This window comes from Somniosus microcephalus, chromosome 13 (genome assembly GCF_052327205.1).
Source record: "Somniosus microcephalus isolate GS21.2 chromosome 13, FLI_Smic_1.0, whole genome shotgun sequence".
NCBI lineage: Eukaryota > Metazoa > Chordata > Chondrichthyes > Squaliformes > Somniosidae > Somniosus > Somniosus microcephalus.
This window is the reverse complement of record NC_140999.1, coordinates 8,201,984-8,228,010: the sequence shown is the minus strand read 5'-3', so window position 1 is coordinate 8,228,010 and position 26,027 is coordinate 8,201,984. Positions and strand designations below refer to the sequence as shown.

Here is a 26,027-nt window from a genome sequence, read left to right as displayed (position 1 = left end):
CCCTCAGTACTGCCCCTCTGACAGTTCAGCGCTCCCTCAGTACTGCCCCTCCGACAGTGCAGCACTCCCTCAGTACTGCCCCTCCGACAGTGCGGCGCTCCCTCAGTACTGCCCCTCCAACAGTGCGGCGCTCCCTCAGTACTGCCCCTCTGACAGTGCAGCATTCCCTCAGTACTGCCTCTCCGACAGTGCAGCGCTCACTCAGTACTGTGCCTCCGAGAGTGCAGCGCTCCCTCAGTACTGCCCTTCCGACAGTGCAGCGCTCCCTCAGTACTGCCCCTCCGACAGTGCAGTGCTCCCTCAGTACTGCCCCTCCGACAGTGCAGTGCTCCCTCAGTACTGCCCCTCTGACAGTTCAGCGCTCCTGCAGTACTGCCCCTCCGACAGTGCGGCACTCCCTCAGTACTGCCCCTCCAACAGTGTGGCGCTCCCTCATTACTGCCCCTCCTACAGTGCAGCTTTCCCTCAGTACTGCCCTTCCGACAGTACGGCGCTCCCGCAGTACTGCCCCTCTGACAGTGTGGCGCTTCCTCAGTATTGCTCCTCTGACAGTGCAGCGCTCCCTCAGCACTGCCTCTCCGACAGTGCAGCGCTCCCTCAGCGCTGCTCCTCCGACAGTGCAGCACTCCCTCAATACTGCCGCTTCGGTAGCGCAACGCTCCCACAGTACTGCCCCTCCGACAGTGCAGCATTCCCTCAGTACTGCCCCTCCGAAAGTGCAGCACTCCCTCGGTACTGCCCCTCTGACAGTGCAACGCTCCCTCAGTACTGCCCCTCCGACAGTGCTGCGCTCCTGCAGTGCTGCCCCTCCGACAGTGCAATGCTGCCACAGTACTGCTCCTCCGACAGTGCAGCGTTCCCTCAGTACTGCCCCTCCGACAGTGCGACGCTCCCTCCGTACTGCCCCTCCAACAGTGCGGCGCTACCTCAGTGCTGCCCCTCCGACAGTGCAGCGCTCCCTCAGTAGTGCGCCTCCGACAGTGCAGCGCTCTCTCATTACTGCCCCTCCGACAGTGCAGATTTCCCTCAGTACTGCCCTTCCGACAGTGCGCCGCTCCCTCAGTACTGCGCCTCCAACAGTGCAGCGCTCCCTCAGCACTGCCCCTCCAACTGTGCGGCACTCCCTCAGCACTGCCCCTCCGACTTTGCGGCACTCCCTCTGCACTGCCCCTCCGACAGTGCAGCGCTCCCTCAGTACTGCCCCTCTGACAGTGCGGCGCTCCCTCAGCACTGCCCCTCCTACAGTGCAGCGCTCCCTTAGTACTGCCCCTCCGACAGTGCAGCACTACCTCAACACTGCCCCTCTGACAGTGCAGCATTCCCTCAGCACTGCCCATCCGACAGTGCGGCAGTTCCTCAGCATTGCCCCTCCGACAGTGCGGCGCCCCCTCAGCACTGCCCCTCCGACAGTGCGGCGCTCCCTCAGCACTGCCCCTCTGACAGTGCGGCGCTCCCTCAGTACTGCCCCTCCGACAGTGCGGAGCTCCCTCAGCACTGCCCCTCCGAGAGTGCAGCTTCCCTCAGCACTACCCCTACAACAGTGCGGCGCTGCCTCAGCACTGCCACTGCGACAGTGCAGCGCTGCCTCAGTACTGCCCCTCCGACAGTGCGGCGCTCCCTCAGTACTGCCCCTCCAACAGTGCAGCGCTCCCTCAGTACTGCCCCTCTGACAGTTCAGCATTCCCTCAGTACTGCCTCTCCGTTGGTGCAGCGCTCACTCAGCACTGTCCCTCCGAGAGTGCAGCGCTCCCTCAGTACTGCCCTTCCGACAGTGCAGCGCTCCCTCAGCACTGCTCCTCCAACAGTGCAGCACTCCCTCAGTACTGCCCCTCCGGCAGTGCAACGCTCCCTCAGCACTGCCCCTCCGACAGTGCGGCGCTCCCTCAGCATTGCCCCTCCGACAGTGCAGCACTCCCTCACTACTGCCCCTCCGACAGTGCGGCGCTCCCTCAGTACTGCCCCTCCGACAGTGCGGCACTCCCTCAACACTGCCCCTCCGACAGTGCGGCGCTCCCTCAGTACTGCCCCTCCAACAGTGCGGTGCTCCCTCAGTACTGCCCCTCTGACAGTTCAGCATTCCCTCAGTACTGCCTCTCCGACAGTGAAGCGCTCACTCAGCACTGTCCCTCCGAGAGTGCAGCGCTCCCTCAGTACTGCCCTTCCGACAGTGCAGCACTCCCTCAGCACTGCTCCTCCGACAGTGCAGCACTCCCTCAGTACTGCCCCTCGGGCAGTGCAATGCTCCCTCAGTAGTGCCCCTCTGACAGTGCAGCGCTCCCTCAACACTGCCCCTCTGACAGTGCAGCGTTCCCTCAGCACTGCCCATCCGACAGTGCGGCAGTTCCTCAGCATTGCCCCTCCGACATTGCGGTGCCCCCTCAGCACTGCCCCTCCGACAGTGCGGTGCTCCCTCAGTACTGCCCCTCCAACAGTGCGGCGCTCCCTCAGCACTGCCCCTCTGACAGTTCAGCATTCCCTCAGTACTGCCTCTCCGTCGGTGCAGCGCTCACTCAGTACTGTCCCTCCGAGAGTGCAGCGCTCCCTCAGTACTGCCCTTCCGACAGTGCAGCGCTCCCTCAGCACTGCTCCTCCAACAGTGCAGCACTCCCTCAGTACTGCCCCTCCGGCAGTGCAACGCTCCCTCAGCACTGCCCCTCCGACAGTGCGGCGCTCCCTCAGCATTGCCCCTCCGACAGTGCAGCACTCCCTCAGTACTGCCCCTCCGACAGTGCGGCGCTCCCTCAGTACTGCCCCTCCGACAGTGCGGCACTCCCTCAATACTGCCCCTCCGACAGTGCGGCGCTCCCTCAGTACTGCCCCTCCAACAGTGCGGCGCTCCCTCAGTACTGCCCCTCTGACAGTTCAGCATTCCCTCAGTGCTGCCTCTCCGACAGTGCAGCGCTCACTCAGTACTGTCCCTCCGAGAGTGCAGCGCTCCCTCAGTACTGCCCTTCCAACAGTGCAGCACTCCCTCAGTACTGCCCCTCGGGCAGTGCAACGCTCCCTCAGTAGTGCCCCTCCGACAGTGCAGCGCTCCCTCAGCACTGCCCCTCCGACAGTGCAGCGCTCCCTCAGTACTGCCCCTCTGACAGTGCAACGCTCCCTCAGTACTGGCCCTCCGACAGTGCGGCGCTCCTTGTCTCTGGAGTGGTGCTTGGACCCACAACATGCTGACTCAGAGGCGTGGGTGCTACCCACTGAGTTAATACCGTCACAGCTAGGAACCAAACAGGCGGCAAACTTCATTAAGTTTATGCTTACAGTTGAGTTATTGCCCCAATTTGTCCCCCCTTTTTATTGTCCTCAGAATTTTCTAGCTCTGAAAGAGGCCATTTCAGTCATCAAGTCTGTACTGCTGCCGCCCCACAGGCAGACTTGTCTAACCCCACTCTCCAGTTTACACCACACACACTTCAATGTTCCTCTTTCATGTAGCAATCTAATTCATAATTTCCGGATGACACCAAATTGGGGGGGATAGTCAATACTGAGGAGGACTGCAACAAATTACAGGAGGACATTAATAAACTTGCAGAATGGGCATATAATTGGCAAATGAAGTTCAACACAGATAAATGTGAGGTATTACATTTTGGTCGGAAGAATAGGAGGTCATTTATTACTAGGAGGGTGCGAGTCTAGGTGGGGTCGAGGAACAAAGGGATCTCGGAGTACAAATACACAAATCACTAAGAGTTGCGACACAGGTTAGCAAGGTCATAAAAAAGCAAAGGAAGCACTAGGGTTTATTTCTAGAGGTATAGAATTAAAAAGTACGGAAGTTATGCTAAACCTGTATCGAACCTTGGTTAGACCACACTTAGAGTACTGCATACAGTTCTGGTCACCATCTATATATATAAAAGGATCCGTCCGTCTGTCTGTCTGCGTGTCTGTATTTCTGTCTGTATGTCCGCTATACACTCAAAAGTTATAGAGCGTACCTACACATATGTTATATCAAAAGAAAGCTTATGATTAGGGGAGTGTCATAGGCGTACTTACATTTTGGTCAGACAAAAATTGTTCGGACAGTATACAAAAAACCTTCAAAAACCTGATGTTTGATCAATCCTACGGGGGAATCCGCTCATTCGCGTTGATTGACTTGATGGTTGACCAATCCTATGGGTGGGCGGGGCCTAATCCTTCAAAGTGCCATTTTACAAAAAAGCCTTGGCAACGCCGGGCCCCCCAGCTAGTATTATATAAAGGATAAAGAGGCACTGGAGAGGGTGCAGAGAAGATTTACAAGGATGATACCAGAAATGTGAGGGTATACATATCAGGAAAGGATGAACAGGCTGGGTCTCTTTTTCGCTTGAAAAGAGAAGGCTGAGTGGTGACCTAATAGAGGCCTTTAAAATTATGAAGGGTTTTGATAGAGTGTATACAGAGAGAGTATTTCCACTTGTGGGGAAGAGCAAAACCAGAGGCCATCAATATAAGATAGTCACCAAGAAATCCAATAGGGAATTCAGAAGAAACGTCTTTACCCAGAGAGTGGTGAGAATGTGGAACTTGCTGCCACAGGGAGTGGTTGAGGTGAATAGTATAGATGCATTTAAGGGGAGGCTAGACAAGGGAAGAAGGGAATAGAGGGTTACGCTGATAAGAGTTAGATGAGGAAAGACGGGAGGAGGCTCGAGTGGAGCATAAACGCCGACATAGACTGGTTGGGCCGAATGGCCTGTTTCTGTGCCGTATATTCTATGTAATCCTATGTAATGTAATTCCCTTATAATAGAATTTATGGATTTTGCTTCAACAACAGTCTGTGGCAGAGAATCCCACATTCTGATCAGCCTGTGTGTAAAGACATCTGTTCTCTCACCTCCCCTTTCATTCTTTTTATCATTTTTAAATTTGTGCCCTCATGTTACCATCTCAACAACTTGTATTTATATAGCGCCTTTAACATAGTAAAACATCCCAAGGCGCTTCACAGGAACGTAATCAATGAAAATTTGACACTGAGCCACATACAGAGATATTATGGCAGGTGACCAAACGCTTGGTCAAAGAGGCAGGTTTTAAAGAGCATCTTAAAGGAGCAGAGAGAGATGGAGAGGCGAAGAGGTTTAGGGAGGGAATTCCAGAGCTCAGGACCTCGGCAGCTGAAGGCACGGCCACCAATGGTGGAGCAATGAAAATCGGGGATTTACAAGAAGCCAGAATTCGAGGAGCGCAGAGTTGGAAATAGTCTAGCTCTGTTTAATGCATTAACTAATGGCAACTACACAGCGCTTTTAACCTAAAAGTGTCAGCTGTGGCTCAGTGGGTTGCACTCTCTAGGTGGGAATGGCTAGGAGTGAGCCAGGTGTGACTGGTTGCCTAATTGCAGCTGGGTGTTGGAGGGAGTTTTGTAAAAAGTTGGTGGAGGGTTTTGGGGTGTTGTTTTCAAGTTTTAGGGCCTTTTTGGCCCACAAGAAACAGCCAGATGATTGCTGAGGGGTCCGGAGTGCCGGGCCACTCAGAGGACAATATTCCCGAGAGGAATTTTTTTAGGGAAGAAACTGTGGTGGGAAGGGGAAAAAAAGGCCCAAAGATTTGGGCTGGGACCTCAGGAGGTTTGGTAAAGAAAATACGGTGGTGGTGCAATGTGAAGATAAGAAGATTCGAAATAACAACAGAAAATGCTGGAAAAACTCAGCAAGTCAGGCAACATCCGTGGAGAGAAATTTGAGTTGACGTTTCGGGTTTGACCCTTCTTCAAAACTGGAGAGAAAAGGAACTAGATCGAAGGCAGGGCTGCGATCGGACAAAAGAATTAAAGAACCAAAAGAAGTAAAAGAGATTAGAAGCAAACACGAGAAGGGAAACTGAAAGTAATGAAGATGAACAAGGTTGAAGAGCCAAACGGAGATCCCGTCGCAGAGAAGAGCAGAACTTCTTCAAGGTAGGCATTCCTAGAAGAGGTGTGGCAGTGAACCAAACACTAGTACGATAGCAAAATACTGCAGATGTTGGAAATCCGAAATAACAACAGAAAATGCTGGAAAAACTCAGCAAGTCAGGCAACATCCGTGGAGAGAAATTTGAGTTGACGTTTCGGGTTTGACCCTTCTTCAAAACTGGAGAGAAAAGGAACTAGATCGAAGGCAGGGCTGCGATCGGACAAAAGAATTAAAGAACCACTAGTGTTTGGTTCACTGCCACACCTCTTCTAGGAATGCCTACCTTGAAGAAGTTCTGCTCTTCTCTGCGACGGGATCTCCGTTTGGCTCTTCAACCTTGTTCATCTTCATTACTTTCAGTTTCCCTTCTCGTGTTTGCTTCTAATCTCTTTTACTTCTTTTGGTTCTTTAATTCTTTTGTCCGATCGCAGCCCTGCCTTCGATCTAGTTCCTTTTCTCTCCAGTTTTGAAGAAGGGTCAAACCCGAAACGTCAACTCAAATTTCTCTCCACGGATGTTGCCTGACTTGCTGAGTTTTTCCAGCATTTTCTGTTGTTATTTCGGATTTCCAACATCTGCAGTATTTTGCTATCGTACTAGTGTTTGGTTCACTGCCACACCTCTTCTAGGAATGCCTACCTTGAAGAAGTTCTGCTCTTCTCTGCGACGGGATCTCCGTTTGGCTCTTCAACCTTGTTCATCTTCATTACTTTCAGTTTCCCTTCTCGTGTTTGCTTCTAATCTCTTTTACTTCTTTTGGTTCTTTAATTCTTTTGTCCGATCGCAGCCCTGCCTTCGATCTAGTTCCTTTTCTCTCCAGTTTTGAAGAAGGGTCAAACCCGAAACGTCAACTCAAATTTCTCTCCACGGATGTTGCCTGACTTGCTGAGTTTTTCCAGCATTTTCTGTTGTTATTTCGGATTTCCAACATCTGCAGTATTTTGCTATCGTACTAGTGTTTGGTTCACTGCCACACCTCTTCTAGGAATGCCTACCTTGAAGAAGTTCTGCTCTTCTCTGCGACGGGATCTCCGTTTGGCTCTTCAACCTTGTTCATCTTCATTACTTTCAGTTTCCCTTCTCGTGTTTGCTTCTAATCTCTTTTACTTCTTTTGGTTCTTTAATTCTTTTGTCCGATCGCAGCCCTGCCTTCGATCTAGTTCCTTTTCTCTCCAGTTTTGAAGAAGGGTCAAACCCGAAACGTCAACTCAAATTTCTCTCCACGGATGTTGCCTGACTTGCTGAGTTTTTCCAGCATTTTCTGTTGTTATTTCGGATTTCCAACATCTGCAGTATTTTGCTATCGTACTAGTGTTTGGTTCACTGCCACACCTCTTCTAGGAATGCCTACCTTGAAGAAGTTCTGCTCTTCTCTGTGACGGGATCTCCGTTTGGCTCTTCAACCTTGTTCATCTTCATTACTTTCAGTTTCCCTTCTCGTGTTTGCTTCTAATCTCTTTTACTTCTTTTGGTTCTTTAATTCTTTTGTCCGATCGCAGCCCTGCCTTCGATCTAGTTCCTTTTCTCTCCAGTTTTGAAGAAGGGTCAAACCCGAAACGTCAACTCAAATTTCTCTCCACGGATGTTGCCTGACTTGCTGAGTTTTTCCAGCATTTTCTGTTGTTATTTCGGATTTCCAACATCTGCAGTATTTTGCTATCGTACTAGTGTTTGGTTCACTGCCACACCTCTTCTAGGAATGCCTACCTTGAAGAAGTTCTGCTCTTCTCTGCGACGGGATCTCCGTTTGGCTCTTCAACCTTGTTCATCTTCATTACTTTCAGTTTCCCTTCTCGTGTTTGCTTCTAATCTCTTTTACTTCTTTTGGTTCTTTAATTCTTTTGTCCGATCGCAGCCCTGCCTTCGATCTAGTTCCTTTTCTCTCCAGTTTTGAAGAAGGGTCAAACCCGAAACGTCAACTCAAATTTCTCTCCACGGATGTTGCCTGACTTGCTGAGTTTTTCCAGCATTTTCTGTTGTTATTTCGGATTTCCAACATCTGCAGTATTTTGCTATCGTACTAGTGTTTGGTTCACTGCCACACCTCTTCTAGGAATGCCTACCTTGAAGAAGTTCTGCTCTTCTCTGCGACGGGATCTCCGTTTGGCTCTTCAACCTTGTTCATCTTCATTACTTTCAGTTTCCCTTCTCGTGTTTGCTTCTAATCTCTTTTACTTCTTTTGGTTCTTTAATTCTTTTGTCCGATCGCAGCCCTGCCTTCGATCTAGTTCCTTTTCTCTCCAGTTTTGAAGAAGGGTCAAACCCGAAACGTCAACTCAAATTTCTCTCCACGGATGTTGCCTGACTTGCTGAGTTTTTCCAGCATTTTCTGTTGTTATTTCGGATTTCCAACATCTGCAGTATTTTGCTATCGTACTAGTGTTTGGTTCACTGCCACACCTCTTCTAGGAATGCCTACCTTGAAGAAGTTCTGCTCTTCTCTGCGACGGGATCTCCGTTTGGCTCTTCAACCTTGTTCATCTTCATTACTTTCAGTTTCCCTTCTCGTGTTTGCTTCTAATCTCTTTTACTCCTTTTGGTTCTTTAATTCTTTTGTCCGATCGCAGCCCTGCCTTCGATCTAGTTCCTTTTCTCTCCAGTTTTGAAGAAGGGTCAAACCCGAAACGTCAACTCAAATTTCTCTCCACGGATGTTGCCTGACTTGCTGAGTTTTTCCAGCATTTTCTGTTGTTATTTCGGATTTCCAACATCTGCAGTATTTTGCTATCGTACTAGTGTTTGGTTCACTGCCACACCTCTTCTAGGAATGCCTACCTTGAAGAAGTTCTGCTCTTCTCTGCGACGGGATCTCCGTTTGGCTCTTCAACCTTGTTCATCTTCATTACTTTCAGTTTCCCTTCTCGTGTTTGCTTCTAATCTCTTTTACTTCTTTTGGTTCTTTAATTCTTTTGTCCGATCGCAGCCCTGCCTTCGATCTAGTTCCTTTTCTCTCCAGTTTTGAAGAAGGGTCAAACCCGAAACGTCAACTCAAATTTCTCTCCACGGATGTTGCCTGACTTGCTGAGTTTTTCCAGCATTTTCTGTTGTTATTTCGGATTTCCAACATCTGCAGTATTTTGCTATCGTACTAGTGTTTGGTTCACTGCCACACCTCTTCTAGGAATGCCTACCTTGAAGAAGTTCTGCTCTTCTCTGCGACGGGATCTCCGTTTGGCTCTTCAACCTTGTTCATCTTCATTACTTTCAGTTTCCCTTCTCGTGTTTGCTTCTAATCTCTTTTACTTCTTTTGGTTCTTTAATTCTTTTGTCCGATCGCAGCCCTGCCTTCGATCTAGTTCCTTTTCTCTCCAGTTTTGAAGAAGGGTCAAACCCGAAACGTCAACTCAAATTTCTCTCCACGGATGTTGCCTGACTTGCTGAGTTTTTCCAGCATTTTCTGTTGTTATTTCGGATTTCCAACATCTGCAGTATTTTGCTATCGTACTAGTGTTTGGTTCACTGCCACACCTCTTCTAGGAATGCCTACCTTGAAGAAGTTCTGCTCTTCTCTGCGACGGGATCTCCGTTTGGCTCTTCAACCTTGTTCATCTTCATTACTTTCAGTTTCCCTTCTCGTGTTTGCTTCTAATCTCTTTTACTTCTTTTGGTTCTTTAATTCTTTTGTCCGATCGCAGCCCTGCCTTCGATCTAGTTCCTTTTCTCTCCAGTTTTGAAGAAGGGTCAAACCCGAAACGTCAACTCAAATTTCTCTCCACGGATGTTGCCTGACTTGCTGAGTTTTTCCAGCATTTTCTGTTGTTATTTCGGATTTCCAACATCTGCAGTATTTTGCTATCGTACTAGTGTTTGGTTCACTGCCACACCTCTTCTAGGAATGCCTACCTTGAAGAAGTTCTGCTCTTCTCTGCGACGGGATCTCCGTTTGGCTCTTCAACCTTGTTCATCTTCATTACTTTCAGTTTCCCTTCTCGTGTTTGCTTCTAATCTCTTTTACTTCTTTTGGTTCTTTAATTCTTTTGTCCGATCGCAGCCCTGCCTTCGATCTAGTTCCTTTTCTCTCCAGTTTTGAAGAAGGGTCAAACCCGAAACGTCAACTCAAATTTCTCTCCACGGATGTTGCCTGACTTGCTGAGTTTTTCCAGCATTTTCTGTTGTTATTTCGGATTTCCAACATCTGCAGTATTTTGCTATCGTACTAGTGTTTGGTTCACTGCCACACCTCTTCTAGGAATGCCTACCTTGAAGAAGTTCTGCTCTTCTCTGCGACGGGATCTCCGTTTGGCTCTTCAACCTTGTTCATCTTCATTACTTTCAGTTTCCCTTCTCGTGTTTGCTTCTAATCTCTTTTACTTCTTTTGGTTCTTTAATTCTTTTGTCCGATCGCAGCCCTGCCTTCGATCTAGTTCCTTTTCTCTCCAGTTTTGAAGAAGGGTCAAACCCGAAACGTCAACTCAAATTTCTCTCCACGGATGTTGCCTGACTTGCTGAGTTTTTCCAGCATTTTCTGTTGTTATTTCGGATTTCCAACATCTGCAGTATTTTGCTATCGTACTAGTGTTTGGTTCACTGCCACACCTCTTCTAGGAATGCCTACCTTGAAGAAGTTCTGCTCTTCTCTGCGACGGGATCTCCGTTTGGCTCTTCAACCTTGTTCATCTTCATTACTTTCAGTTTCCCTTAGCGTGTTTGCTTCTAATCTCTTTTACTTCTTTTGGTTCTTTAATTCTTTTGTCCGATCGCAGCCCTGCCTTCGATCTAGTTCCTTTTCTCTCCAGTTTTGAAGAAGGGTCAAACCCGAAACGTCAACTCAAATTTCTCTCCACGGATGTTGCCTGACTTGCTGAGTTTTTCCAGCATTTTCTGTTGTTATTTCGGATTTCCAACATCTGCAGTATTTTGCTATCGTACTAGTGTTTGGTTCACTGCCACACCTCTTCTAGGAATGCCTACCTTGAAGAAGTTCTGCTCTTCTCTGCAACGGGATCTCCGTTTGGCTCTTCAACCTTGTTCATCTTCATTACTTTCAGTTTCCCTTCTCGTGTTTGCTTCTAATCTCTTTTACTTCTTTTGGTTCTTTAATTCTTTTGTCCGATCGCAGCCCTGCCTTCGATCTAGTTCCTTTTCTCTCCAGTTTTGAAGAAGGGTCAAACCCGAAACGTCAACTCAAATTTCTCTCCACGGATGTTGCCTGACTTGCTGAGTTTTTCCAGCATTTTCTGTTGTTATTTCGGATTTCCAACATCTGCAGTATTTTGCTATCGTACTAGTGTTTGGTTCACTGCCACACCTCTTCTAGGAATGCCTACCTTGAAGAAGTTCTGCTCTTCTCTGCGACGGGATCTCCGTTTGGCTCTTCAACCTTGTTCATCTTCATTACTTTCAGTTTCCCTTCTCGTGTTTGCTTCTAATCTCTTTTACTTCTTTTGGTTCTTTAATTCTTTTGTCCGATCGCAGCCCTGCCTTCGATCTAGTTCCTTTTCTCTCCAGTTTTGAAGAAGGGTCAAACCCGAAACGTCAACTCAAATTTCTCTCCACGGATGTTGCCTGACTTGCTGAGTTTTTCCAGCATTTTCTGTTGTTATTTCGGATTTCCAACATCTGCAGTATTTTGCTATCGTACTAGTGTTTGGTTCACTGCCACACCTCTTCTAGGAATGCCTACCTTGAAGAAGTTCTGCTCTTCTCTGCGACGGGATCTCCGTTTGGCTCTTCAACCTTGTTCATCTTCATTACTTTCAGTTTCCCTTCTCGTGTTTGCTTCTAATCTCTTTTACTTCTTTTGGTTCTTTAATTCTTTTGTCCGATCGCAGCCCTGCCTTCGATCTAGTTCCTTTTCTCTCCAGTTTTGAAGAAGGGTCAAACCCGAAACGTCAACTCAAATTTCTCTCCACGGATGTTGCCTGACTTGCTGAGTTTTTCCAGCATTTTCTGTTGTTATTTCGGATTTCCAACATCTGCAGTATTTTGCTATCGTACTAGTGTTTGGTTCACTGCCACACCTCTTCTAGGAATGCCTACCTTGAAGAAGTTCTGCTCTTCTCTGCGACGGGATCTCCGTTTGGCTCTTCAACCTTGTTCATCTTCATTACTTTCAGTTTCCCTTCTCGTGTTTGCTTCTAATCTCTTTTACTTCTTTTGGTTCTTTAATTCTTTTGTCCGATCGCAGCCCTGCCTTCGATCTAGTTCCTTTTCTCTCCAGTTTTGAAGAAGGGTCAAACCCGAAACGTCAACTCAAATTTCTCTCCACGGATGTTGCCTGACTTGCTGAGTTTTTCCAGCATTTTCTGTTGTTATTTCGGATTTCCAACATCTGCAGTATTTTGCTATCGTACTAGTGTTTGGTTCACTGCCACACCTCTTCTAGGAATGCCTACCTTGAAGAAGTTCTGCTCTTCTCTGCGACGGGATCTCCGTTTGGCTCTTCAACCTTGTTCATCTTCATTACTTTCAGTTTCCCTTCTCGTGTTTGCTTCTAATCTCTTTTACTTCTTTTGGTTCTTTAATTCTTTTGTCCGATCGCAGCCCTGCCTTCGATCTAGTTCCTTTTCTCTCCAGTTTTGAAGAAGGGTCAAACCCGAAACGTCAACTCAAATTTCTCTCCACGGATGTTGCCTGACTTGCTGAGTTTTTCCAGCATTTTCTGTTGTTATTTCGGATTTCCAACATCTGCAGTATTTTGCTATCGTACTAGTGTTTGGTTCACTGCCACACCTCTTCTAGGAATGCCTACCTTGAAGAAGTTCTGCTCTTCTCTGCGACGGGATCTCCGTTTGGCTCTTCAACCTTGTTCATCTTCATTACTTTCAGTTTCCCTTCTCGTGTTTGCTTCTAATCTCTTTTACTTCTTTTGGTTCTTTAATTCTTTTGTCCGATCGCAGCCCTGCCTTCGATCTAGTTCCTTTTCTCTCCAGTTTTGAAGAAGGGTCAAACCCGAAACGTCAACTCAAATTTCTCTCCACGGATGTTGCCTGACTTGCTGAGTTTTTCCAGCATTTTCTGTTGTTATTTCGGATTTCCAACATCTGCAGTATTTTGCTATCGTACTAGTGTTTGGTTCACTGCCACACCTCTTCTAGGAATGCCTACCTTGAAGAAGTTCTGCTCTTCTCTGCGACGGGATCTCCGTTTGGCTCTTCAACCTTGTTCATCTTCATTACTTTCAGTTTCCCTTCTCGTGTTTGCTTCTAATCTCTTTTACTTCTTTTGGTTCTTTAATTCTTTTGTCCGATCGCAGCCCTGCCTTCGATCTAGTTCCTTTTCTCTCCAGTTTTGAAGAAGGGTCAAACCCGAAACGTCAACTCAAATTTCTCTCCACGGATGTTGCCTGACTTGCTGAGTTTTTCCAGCATTTTCTGTTGTTATTTCGGATTTCCAACATCTGCAGTATTTTGCTATCGTACTAGTGTTTGGTTCACTGCCACACCTCTTCTAGGAATGCCTACCTTGAAGAAGTTCTGCTCTTCTCTGCGACGGGATCTCCGTTTGGCTCTTCAACCTTGTTCATCTTCATTACTTTCAGTTTCCCTTCTCGTGTTTGCTTCTAATCTCTTTTACTTCTTTTGGTTCTTTAATTCTTTTGTCCGATCGCAGCCCTGCCTTCGATCTAGTTCCTTTTCTCTCCAGTTTTGAAGAAGGGTCAAACCCGAAACGTCAACTCAAATTTCTCTCCACGGATGTTGCCTGACTTGCTGAGTTTTTCCAGCATTTTCTGTTGTTATTTCGGATTTCCAACATCTGCAGTATTTTGCTATCGTACTAGTGTTTGGTTCACTGCCACACCTCTTCTAGGAATGCCTACCTTGAAGAAGTTCTGCTCTTCTCTGCGACGGGATCTCCGTTTGGCTCTTCAACCTTGTTCATCTTCATTACTTTCAGTTTCCCTTCTCGTGTTTGCTTCTAATCTCTTTTACTCCTTTTGGTTCTTTAATTCTTTTGTCCGATCGCAGCCCTGCCTTCGATCTAGTTCCTTTTCTCTCCAGTTTTGAAGAAGGGTCAAACCCGAAACGTCAACTCAAATTTCTCTCCACGGATGTTGCCTGACTTGCTGAGTTTTTCCAGCATTTTCTGTTGTTATTTCGGATTTCCAACATCTGCAGTATTTTGCTATCGTACTAGTGTTTGGTTCACTGCCACACCTCTTCTAGGAATGCCTACCTTGAAGAAGTTCTGCTCTTCTCTGCGACGGGATCTCCGTTTGGCTCTTCAACCTTGTTCATCTTCATTACTTTCAGTTTCCCTTCTCGTGTTTGCTTCTAATCTCTTTTACTTCTTTTGGTTCTTTAATTCTTTTGTCCGATCGCAGCCCTGCCTTCGATCTAGTTCCTTTTCTCTCCAGTTTTGAAGAAGGGTCAAACCCGAAACGTCAACTCAAATTTCTCTCCACGGATGTTGCCTGACTTGCTGAGTTTTTCCAGCATTTTCTGTTGTTATTTCGGATTTCCAACATCTGCAGTATTTTGCTATCGTACTAGTGTTTGGTTCACTGCCACACCTCTTCTAGGAATGCCTACCTTGAAGAAGTTCTGCTCTTCTCTGCGACGGGATCTCCGTTTGGCTCTTCAACCTTGTTCATCTTCATTACTTTCAGTTTCCCTTCTCGTGTTTGCTTCTAATCTCTTTTACTTCTTTTGGTTCTTTAATTCTTTTGTCCGATCGCAGCCCTGCCTTCGATCTAGTTCCTTTTCTCTCCAGTTTTGAAGAAGGGTCAAACCCGAAACGTCAACTCAAATTTCTCTCCACGGATGTTGCCTGACTTGCTGAGTTTTTCCAGCATTTTCTGTTGTTATTTCGGATTTCCAACATCTGCAGTATTTTGCTATCGTACTAGTGTTTGGTTCACTGCCACACCTCTTCTAGGAATGCCTACCTTGAAGAAGTTCTGCTCTTCTCTGCGACGGGATCTCCGTTTGGCTCTTCAACCTTGTTCATCTTCATTACTTTCAGTTTCCCTTCTCGTGTTTGCTTCTAATCTCTTTTACTTCTTTTGGTTCTTTAATTCTTTTGTCCGATCGCAGCCCTGCCTTCGATCTAGTTCCTTTTCTCTCCAGTTTTGAAGAAGGGTCAAACCCGAAACGTCAACTCAAATTTCTCTCCACGGATGTTGCCTGACTTGCTGAGTTTTTCCAGCATTTTCTGTTGTTATTTCGGATTTCCAACATCTGCAGTATTTTGCTATCGTACTAGTGTTTGGTTCACTGCCACACCTCTTCTAGGAATGCCTACCTTGAAGAAGTTCTGCTCTTCTCTGCGACGGGATCTCCGTTTGGCTCTTCAACCTTGTTCATCTTCATTACTTTCAGTTTCCCTTCTCGTGTTTGCTTCTAATCTCTTTTACTTCTTTTGGTTCTTTAATTCTTTTGTCCGATCGCAGCCCTGCCTTCGATCTAGTTCCTTTTCTCTCCAGTTTTGAAGAAGGGTCAAACCCGAAACGTCAACTCAAATTTCTCTCCACGGATGTTGCCTGACTTGCTGAGTTTTTCCAGCATTTTCTGTTGTTATTTCGGATTTCCAACATCTGCAGTATTTTGCTATCGTACTAGTGTTTGGTTCACTGCCACACCTCTTCTAGGAATGCCTACCTTGAAGAAGTTCTGCTCTTCTCTGCGACGGGATCTCCGTTTGGCTCTTCAACCTTGTTCATCTTCATTACTTTCAGTTTCCCTTCTCGTGTTTGCTTCTAATCTCTTTTACTTCTTTTGGTTCTTTAATTCTTTTGTCCGATCGCAGCCCTGCCTTCGATCTAGTTCCTTTTCTCTCCAGTTTTGAAGAAGGGTCAAACCCGAAACGTCAACTCAAATTTCTCTCCACGGATGTTGCCTGACTTGCTGAGTTTTTCCAGCATTTTCTGTTGTTATTTCGGATTTCCAACATCTGCAGTATTTTGCTATCGTACTAGTGTTTGGTTCACTGCCACACCTCTTCTAGGAATGCCTACCTTGAAGAAGTTCTGCTCTTCTCTGCGACGGGATCTCCGTTTGGCTCTTCAACCTTGTTCATCTTCATTACTTTCAGTTTCCCTTAGCGTGTTTGCTTCTAATCTCTTTTACTTCTTTTGGTTCTTTAATTCTTTTGTCCGATCGCAGCCCTGCCTTCGATCTAGTTCCTTTTCTCTCCAGTTTTGAAGAAGGGTCAAACCCGAAACGTCAACTCAAATTTCTCTCCACGGATGTTGCCTGACTTGCTGAGTTTTTCCAGCATTTTCTGTTGTTATTTCGGATTTCCAACATCTGCAGTATTTTGCTATCGTACTAGTGTTTGGTTCACTGCCACACCTCTTCTAGGAATGCCTACCTTGAAGAAGTTCTGCTCTTCTCTGCAACGGGATCTCCGTTTGGCTCTTCAACCTTGTTCATCTTCATTACTTTCAGTTTCCCTTCTCGTGTTTGCTTCTAATCTCTTTTACTTCTTTTGGTTCTTTAATTCTTTTGTCCGATCGCAGCCCTGCCTTCGATCTAGTTCCTTTTCTCTCCAGTTTTGAAGAAGGGTCAAACCCGAAACGTCAACTCAAATTTCTCTCCACGGATGTTGCCTGACTTGCTGAGTTTTTCCAGCATTTTCTGTTGTTATTTCGGATTTCCAACATCTGCAGTATTTTGCTATCGTACTAGTGTTTGGTTCACTGCCACACCTCTTCTAGGAATGCCTACCTTGAAGAAGTTCTGCTCTTCTCTGCGACGGGATCTCCGTTTGGCTCTTCAACCTTGTTCATCTTCATTACTTTCAGTTTCCCTTCTCGTGTTTGCTTCTAATCTCTTTTACTTCTTTTGGTTCTTTAATTCTTTTGTCCGATCGCAGCCCTGCCTTCGATCTAGTTCCTTTTCTCTCCAGTTTTGAAGAAGGGTCAAACCCGAAACGTCAACTCAAATTTCTCTCCACGGATGTTGCCTGACTTGCTGAGTTTTTCCAGCATTTTCTGTTGTTATTTCGGATTTCCAACATCTGCAGTATTTTGCTATCGTACTAGTGTTTGGTTCACTGCCACACCTCTTCTAGGAATGCCTACCTTGAAGAAGTTCTGCTCTTCTCTGCGACGGGATCTCCGTTTGGCTCTTCAACCTTGTTCATCTTCATTACTTTCAGTTTCCCTTCTCGTGTTTGCTTCTAATCTCTTTTACTTCTTTTGGTTCTTTAATTCTTTTGTCCGATCGCAGCCCTGCCTTCGATCTAGTTCCTTTTCTCTCCAGTTTTGAAGAAGGGTCAAACCCGAAACGTCAACTCAAATTTCTCTCCACGGATGTTGCCTGACTTGCTGAGTTTTTCCAGCATTTTCTGTTGTTATTTCGGATTTCCAACATCTGCAGTATTTTGCTATCGTACTAGTGTTTGGTTCACTGCCACACCTCTTCTAGGAATGCCTACCTTGAAGAAGTTCTGCTCTTCTCTGCGACGGGATCTCCGTTTGGCTCTTCAACCTTGTTCATCTTCATTACTTTCAGTTTCCCTTCTCGTGTTTGCTTCTAATCTCTTTTACTTCTTTTGGTTCTTTAATTCTTTTGTCCGATCGCAGCCCTGCCTTCGATCTAGTTCCTTTTCTCTCCAGTTTTGAAGAAGGGTCAAACCCGAAACGTCAACTCAAATTTCTCTCCACGGATGTTGCCTGACTTGCTGAGTTTTTCCAGCATTTTCTGTTGTTATTTCGGATTTCCAACATCTGCAGTATTTTGCTATCGTACTAGTGTTTGGTTCACTGCCACACCTCTTCTAGGAATGCCTACCTTGAAGAAGTTCTGCTCTTCTCTGCGACGGGATCTCCGTTTGGCTCTTCAACCTTGTTCATCTTCATTACTTTCAGTTTCCCTTCTCGTGTTTGCTTCTAATCTCTTTTACTTCTTTTGGTTCTTTAATTCTTTTGTCCGATCGCAGCCCTGCCTTCGATCTAGTTCCTTTTCTCTCCAGTTTTGAAGAAGGGTCAAACCCGAAACGTCAACTCAAATTTCTCTCCACGGATGTTGCCTGACTTGCTGAGTTTTTCCAGCATTTTCTGTTGTTATTTCGGATTTCCAACATCTGCAGTATTTTGCTATCGTACTAGTGTTTGGTTCACTGCCACACCTCTTCTAGGAATGCCTACCTTGAAGAAGTTCTGCTCTTCTCTGCGACGGGATCTCCGTTTGGCTCTTCAACCTTGTTCATCTTCATTACTTTCAGTTTCCCTTCTCGTGTTTGCTTCTAATCTCTTTTACTTCTTTTGGTTCTTTAATTCTTTTGTCCGATCGCAGCCCTGCCTTCGATCTAGTTCCTTTTCTCTCCAGTTTTGAAGAAGGGTCAAACCCGAAACGTCAACTCAAATTTCTCTCCACGGATGTTGCCTGACTTGCTGAGTTTTTCCAGCATTTTCTGTTGTTATTTCGGATTTCCAACATCTGCAGTATTTTGCTATCGTACTAGTGTTTGGTTCACTGCCACACCTCTTCTAGGAATGCCTACCTTGAAGAAGTTCTGCTCTTCTCTGCGACGGGATCTCCGTTTGGCTCTTCAACCTTGTTCATCTTCATTACTTTCAGTTTCCCTTCTCGTGTTTGCTTCTAATCTCTTTTACTTCTTTTGGTTCTTTAATTCTTTTGTCCGATCGCAGCCCTGCCTTCGATCTAGTTCCTTTTCTCTCCAGTTTTGAAGAAGGGTCAAACCCGAAACGTCAACTCAAATTTCTCTCCATGGATGTTGCCTGACTTGCTGAGTTTTTCCAGCATTTTCTGTTGTTATTTCGGATTTCCAACATCTGCAGTATTTTGCTATCGTACTAGTGTTTGGTTCACTGCCACACCTCTTCTAGGAATGCCTACCTTGAAGAAGTTCTGCTCTTCTCTGCGACGGGATCTCCGTTTGGCTCTTCAACCTTGTTCATCTTCATTACTTTCAGTTTCCCTTCTCGTGTTTGCTTCTAATCTCTTTTACTTCTTTTGGTTCTTTAATTCTTTTGTCCGATCGCAGCCCTGCCTTCGATCTAGTTCCTTTTCTCTCCAGTTTTGAAGAAGGGTCAAACCCGAAACGTCAACTCAAATTTCTCTCCACGGATGTTGCCTGACTTGCTGAGTTTTTCCAGCATTTTCTGTTGTTATTTCGGATTTCCAACATCTGCAGTATTTTGCTATCGTATAAGAAGATTCGAGCCTGGGGTATAATTCAGGCGGTTCATGAGGACTGTGGTGAGGAAAGCTGTTTTGCCTGCCAACTAAAACCAAATGTGGGATTTGAGGTGACGGTCAGTGGCCGTGAGGAGGTGGAAAAACTGCTGCTCAGTCTGAAAGTTGGGGAGAAATTCTTGGAGGTGACTCTGCTATATTCAGAGGAGGTGGTGGTTTCATTTTTGAACTTGCCTGTGTACATCGAGGACGAAGTGCTGAGCAAAAAGTTGGAGTCGTGGGACATTAAAATTTGTTCTGAAATAAAGAGGAGGTACTATCCGGGAACACGGGTAGCAGACGGAGCCTGGTATGTAAAGGTGCGGTTCCCAGAGGAGGTGAGGTCTTTGCCGTACAGTATGAAGTTCGAGACACTGGAAGGAGTGCAGTACTTTCGTGTGCTGCACGATAACCAAGTAAAGGTGTGTTACTATTGTCTGGGACATGACCATCTCGTAAGAAACTGTCCTGATTTGTATTGTTACAATTGCGGTGAGCCGGGACATATTGCGCGGAGCTGCAAGGCGGAGAGCTGTGGGGTGTGTTGTAAAGGCCCCACTCGCAGTGAGTGTGTGGCAGAAGGGAGTGAAATGAGTGATGAGGAGATGGGAGAAGGAGCAGGAGAGGAGTGTGGAACAGCTGGAGGTGTGGTGCAGTCGGAGGACACAGCCAGTAAAATGAAGGAAAAAGGAGCACAGGAAGAGGCAGAGGATGGCGGAGCGGAGATCGAGATGGAGATGGCGGAAAACACGGTGAGGGCTGTGGAGGGGAACAAAGACAGCAGCGGGCAGCGAGGGTCGAGTGCAGACTCGAACCTTAGTGCAGTTCGGCTCCCCCTGGGGAGTCTGGTGTCTGCGGGGGGAGAGGAGGCAGGAGCGGGGTGTGTGGTGGAAGTGAGTGCTCCGGGGAGAGGCGGGGAGTCGGATATTTTGGTGAGCGGGAGGGGGCAGGGCGGGGAGAGGGTGCAAGAGGCAGGAGCCTTAAAGGGACAGTAGGATGGGATCGGCGAGATAGAGATGTCAGAAGGGAACAATTTAGGTGCGCCATTGTCCCATGGAGTGAGGGAACAAGGTGCAAGGGTCAGAGGTGGAGACATGGTCGAAGGGGGCGGCACAGTGGGAGAAACTGCGATAGCAGGAAGACTCTCTATGGGAGATGAAGTATCTGACGGGGAGCAGGATTATGTATCTGACGGGGAGCAGGCACAGGGGGTTGCAGAAGAGCTTGAGTGTGAGGAATTAGAGGGGGACAGAAACATGGAAGTCGGGGATGGGGTGGCATCATGTGGAAAGGGAAAGGTTAGTGAGGGGCAGAAGGAGGGAGAAAGGGCAGCTCCTGGGTCCAAACTTAAGGCAAGGAAGAGGCTGAAACAGCAGGGAAGGGTCAAACAGGAGGTGAAAAAGAGCCGGAGGCTGCAGGAAAAAGCAACAGCTGCCCGAAAAGTTGAGAAGGAGCATGAGAGGAGGGAAGAGCCAGAGATTAAATGATGGGGAGATTATTGGGCATACTTCCCTTCTTTGGAGCCATGATTACATTGGTCTCGATCAATGTGAACGGACTGAGGGGTGAGAAGAAATTGCAGCAGTTGTTGCAGGGTTTTAAAGGCACGGACTTGTTGTGTCTGCAAGAAACCTTTTGGGATGAGGATATTCTAGAAGGAGTTCAGAAGGTTTGGAAGGGAGAGGTGTTTGCAAGTTGTGCAAACAATAACCGTAGAGGGGTGGCTGTTTTGGTGAGTCCGTCCATAGAAGAGAATGTTGCCTTGGTGGACAAGGACACTGAGGGGAGATTTTTACGGCTAAGGGTAAAATTGGAGGGATTTAATTGTGATCTCTTTAATATCTATGCACCGAACGACCATTGCAAGCGTCGCGAGTTTTTTCGGGGGTTATTCACTGAAGCGGCAGAGGTGGAAAATCCTTGTATAGTGGGGGATTTTAATGTATTTTTATCTTGGATGGACATTTCAGCCTAGATGACCTTTAAAGATGATAACTCCAGAGGGATGATTGTAAAAATGATGGCAAATTTAAATTTGAGAGACTTATGGAGGGACCGGAACCCCATAAAAAGGGAGTTCTCCAGAGCAGGTTGGGTGGGTGATGTTTTAAAACAGAGCCGAATAGATTTTGTGTTAATGCGGGAAGGATTAAGTTCGGAGGTGATGGAGATTTATTATAAAAAAGTATTTTTTAGTGATCACTCGGCTTTGGTTCTTAGAATTACGAACAGCAGAGTTAAGATCGGTTCAGGGGTGTGGATTTTAAACAATCAATACCTGAAGGAAAGTGCTTATAAAGAAGGGATTATAAATATAATAAAGAATGCTCGGAAGTAACTTTTGTTCTTGAAAGAAAGAAGAGTTTGGTGGGACAATTTCAAATATGAGGTAAAAGTTTTTTCGGTACGCTATGGGAAAAAGAGGGCGGCAGCTAACCGGCATCGAGAAGAGAATATAAACAAAAGGTTTACGGATGTCTGTAAAGCAGTTGACGGAGGGGATAAGGGAGCTGAGACTAAGTTCCGGGTGCTAAAGGAAGAGTGGGAATTATTGCAAGCTGAAAAATGCAAGGGGGCCATTCTCCGTGCAAAGGCTAGAGATGCATTGGAGGGCGAAAGATGCACTAGATATTTTCTGGAGCAAGAGAAGCTGCAACAAAGATTATCGTTAATTGAAGAGTTGAAGGTTGGGGAGAAGATCATTCATGAAAGTGGGGAGATTTTCGAGGCGGCTAGCAGCTTTTATCACGAGCTATATACAAAAGAAGACATTTCCAATTTGGAGATGGAGAAGGTTACTGCTTTTATTGAAAAGGGTTTAAAGGAGGATGAGAGAAGCATGTGTGATAAAGAAGTAGGATTAGCGGAAATAAAAATAGCAATAAGTGGAATGAAGGGGGGGGGAAAAGCCCAGGGTCCGATGGACTAAGTGCAGAATTTTATAAGGAATTTTTTGAGATTTTAAGTCCATTGCTCTTAGAAGTTTTTAAGGAAATTAATATTGAGGGAAGCCTGGCCCCATCTATGAGGAGAGGGATCATAAGCTTAGCTTATATAGAAATAAAGGGGATAGACAGGATCTGAAAATTGGAGGCCCATCACACTATTAAATGTGGATTATAAGATCTTGGCGAGGGTTATGGCAAATCGTTTGAAGGAGGTGTTACCGGAGATAGTTTGGCCCTCTCAGTCCTATGGAGTCATAGGCCGGGACATCGCAGACTCTGTGGTCTCAATCCGAGATGCGATAGAGCTCATGGAAGAGAGTGGGAGGGAGGCTTATGTATTAAAGATAGATCAAGAGAAAGCCTTTGATAGGGTCTCTCATGAGTTTTTATTGAAGGTTTTGGAAGCATTTGGTTTCAAGGAAAATTTCATTCAGTGGATAAGGATTTTTTATTCAAACATATTTAGCTGTGTTAAATGTAATGGTTTTTTATCTAAGTATTTTCCGATACAGAGATCAGTGAGACAGGGTTGTCCCCTGTCCCCATTGCTGTACACATTGGTAGCAGAACCATTAGGTTACATGATGCGAAAGAAACAAGGTGTAGTTGGGATTGTGGTACCCAGTTCTGGGCTGGTGTCAGTGATACACCAAAATGCAGATGACACAACCTTAACATTGAGAAATGGGGAGTCAGTGAGGAAAGCTATGGAGGTAGTGGAAGAATATTGTAGAGCTTCAGGTGCCAGAGTGAATTATAGTAAGTCCCAATGCCTGGTTGCAGGGAGGGGTAGGGGGGAATGGTTGGGGGAATGTCCCTTTAAGGTGGTGGAGGTTTTGGAAGTTCTGGGGGTGCATATGGGGTGCAAGAAAGACAGGGAAGAAGTGGATCGATTAAATTGGGAACCGAAGGTTATGAAAATTAAAAAGATTTTGGGAAGATGGGAAAGAAGGTGGTTGAAAGTGCAAGGAAGAGCGACAGTGGTGTCTGCCCTCCTGCTATCTAAGCTATGGTACTTATTGACGGTGGAGGATATTCCTGAGTGGGCAGAAAAGTCCATCCGAGAGGCTTGTGTGAGGTTTTTATGGGAAGGGAAACCAGCCTTGGTGGCTTACAATACTATCATTGGACGGAGAAATCAGGGAGGACTCAATTTCCCAGATATTGATTTGAAGAAAAAATCCTTTAGAATCAAATGGGTGAAGAGATTTCTTCAGAAGTCAAATACAAGTTTTTGGAAGAGTTGTTTTGAGCATTTTTTAAAACGAAGTGGGATAGAAGGGCAGGGGATATTGTATATGGAATACAATAATATGTTTTTGAAATCGATTAAACTGCTCCCTAGGTTTTATAAGGGGGTTGTAGAGACTTGGGCTCAATTTTTAAAAAGTGTGCAGTTTATGCCCAAGGGGGCTGAGGAATTTTTAGAACAGCCCTTATTTTTGAACAGGTGGGTCAACATCGAAGGAGAGGTTTTATTTAATCAAGCTTTTATAAAAGCTGAGATTATATCTGTGAAAGATGTATTATATGAGGTGGTTCCAGGTTGGTTGCCGGAAGCGATAGTGAGGGACATGGTGTGGGAGGAGGATCAGGAGGTAGAAGGAAAAGCAATAGGAATCATGTATGAGAAGATTGTGAGGGCAATGCCACAGGATTGGATGGAAGAAATAAATGTGGAGATCTCCAAAGGAAGTAAAATGCATCCTGCTTTTCCAAGCTTTGTACTGGAGAAAGGGGGAGAGTTAGTCCTATTTGACAACTGTAATACTCGAGATTTCTATGAGGTATTCAGAGAATGGAGATTCAAGACACCTGCTGGTCAGGAGTTTTGGCAGAGTATATACCCACAGCTGGACTTCAACAGGATTTGGAAGGGAGTGTGGGCGAATTTTAAATGCCCAGAATGGATTGAACTGGATTTCAAATTGGCTCATAACCGGATTTTTACCATGACGGTCTTGCGCAAGATTGGACGAGTGGAGGCGGCAACATGCCCAATGTGTGGGACACAGGATGAGACTCTGTCGCATTTACTGGTGTTATGTCTGCAGTTAAATTACTTTAAGTACTATGTTCGACAGTTGTGTGAAGCTTTTTTGCTGGGTGGGGACCGAAGAGCGAGAATGGGAATCCCGTGGGACTCAATTTTGAGATGGGGATTGCAGGAGAGTCTGCCAGAGTCTAGCGGAGCGGCAATTAATTTAATGTTCAGTTTGACTAGATTCGTGATTGTGCAAAGAAGGAATGCTCTGTTTTTTAAGGGGAGGAGAATCAATCTAAAAGAGTATTTTAAATATAAGCTAAAAGATCATTATAAGGCTCTGTAGATGTTTTATTCAGAAAGGAATTTAAGGACAGTATTATACAACCAATTTTTAAAGTACAATCAATTAATATATGTTGCAGGTGACAAATTAAACTTCAGGTTTTGATGTTAAAAGGTGGTGGCGGAATGGCTCTGCAGAGCGGTGGAATTGATTTGTATCATACAATGTAATCATCACGATGTTGTAAATGTTCTTAATGTTCAATAAAGTATAATATTAAAAAAAAGTGGGTAGCACTCTCGCCCCTGAGTCAGAAGGTTGTGGGTTCAAGTCCCCACTCCTGGGACTTGAGCACAAAATCTAGGCCGACACTCCCAGTGCAGTACTGAGGGAGTGCTGCATTGTCGGAGGTGCTGTCTTTTGGATGAGACGTTAAACCGAGGCCCCGTCTGCTCTCTCAGGTGAATGTAAAAGATCCCACGGCATTATTTTGAAGAAGAGCAGGGGGGAGTTCTCCCCGGTGTCCTGGGCCAATATTTATCCCTCAACCAACATCACTTAAAACAGATGATCTGGTCATTATCACATTGCTGTTTGTGGGAGCTTGCTGTGCGCAAATTGGCTGCAGCGTTTCTTACATTACAACAGTGACTACACTTCAAAAGTACCTCATTGGCTGTAAAGCACTTTGGGACGGCCGGTGACCATGAAAGGCGCTATAGAAATGCAAACCTTTCTTTCTAAAAGAAATGCCCCCAGGGGCTTCAGAGAGGTGAAAGGAAAATGGAGGCGATTGACACTATCAGGGCTCTTCCTAATCTCAATGACCATCTCTCCTGAAGTCAATGGGGGTGAAATTGATCTTGCATCAATATGGTTGCCAACTGTGCAGGAATAAACTCCTAGACACTGTTATGTTCATTAATAACTAGTCATTTTCATTATGAACAGCTAGCTTCTAGCTAGTCACTTTATTCAGTACATGTGGACTTCTACAGCATCCATCTTGACTACTGCCTTGTGGGTAGCCTACTCTTATATACATACAGCTCTACAGCTCCACCTAGTGTACCATTCTAGAATGACATGTTACTGATCATTACAGACACTGCTCCAAACAACCCAAAAGAAACACTTCTGTTGTTATGTTAAAGAAAGAAAGGATTTTTATTTCTATAGCGCCTTTCACAACCTCAGGGTGTCCCAAAGCGCTTCACAGCCAATGAAGCTCTTTTGCTGTGTAGTCATTGTTATAGTGTAGGGAAACGCGGCAGCCAATTTGGCTCTTCATTGAAACTTATAAAATTCTAACAGGACTAGACAGACTAGATGCGGGAAGGATGTTCCTGATGGTTGGGGAGTCCAGAACCAGGGGTCACAGTCTAAGGATAAGGGGTAAGCCATTTAGGACTGAGATGAGGAGGAATTTCTTCACCCAGAGAGTGGTGAACCTGTGGAATTCTCTACCACAGAAGGCAGTTGAGGCCAATTCATTAAATATATTCAAGAAGGAGTTAGATATATTTCTTAAGGCTAAAGGGATCAAGGGATATGTGGAGAAAGCAGGGACAGGGTACTGAATTTGGATGATCAGCCATGATCTCATTAAATGGCGGAACAGGCTTGAGGGGCCGAATGGCCTACTTCTGCTCCTATCTTTTATGTTTCTATGTTACATCCACCCGAGAGGACACTCGGGCTTCACTTTAACATCTCATCTGAAAGACGGCACCTCCGAGAGTGCAGCACTCCCTCAGAACTACAGTGGCGTGTCAGCCCAAATCTTGGTGCTCAAGTCGTTGGAGTGGGACTTGAACCCACCACCTTCTC

At 46.0% G+C, this 26,027-nt stretch overlaps 1 protein-coding gene across 1 annotated transcript in view; it reads left to right on the top strand.

Moving 5' to 3' along the window:
• slc5a5 (solute carrier family 5 member 5) overlaps positions 1 to 26,027 on the top strand; it is an 82,553-nt gene that overhangs the window by 3,273 nt on the left and 53,253 nt on the right. The window lies entirely within an intron of this gene.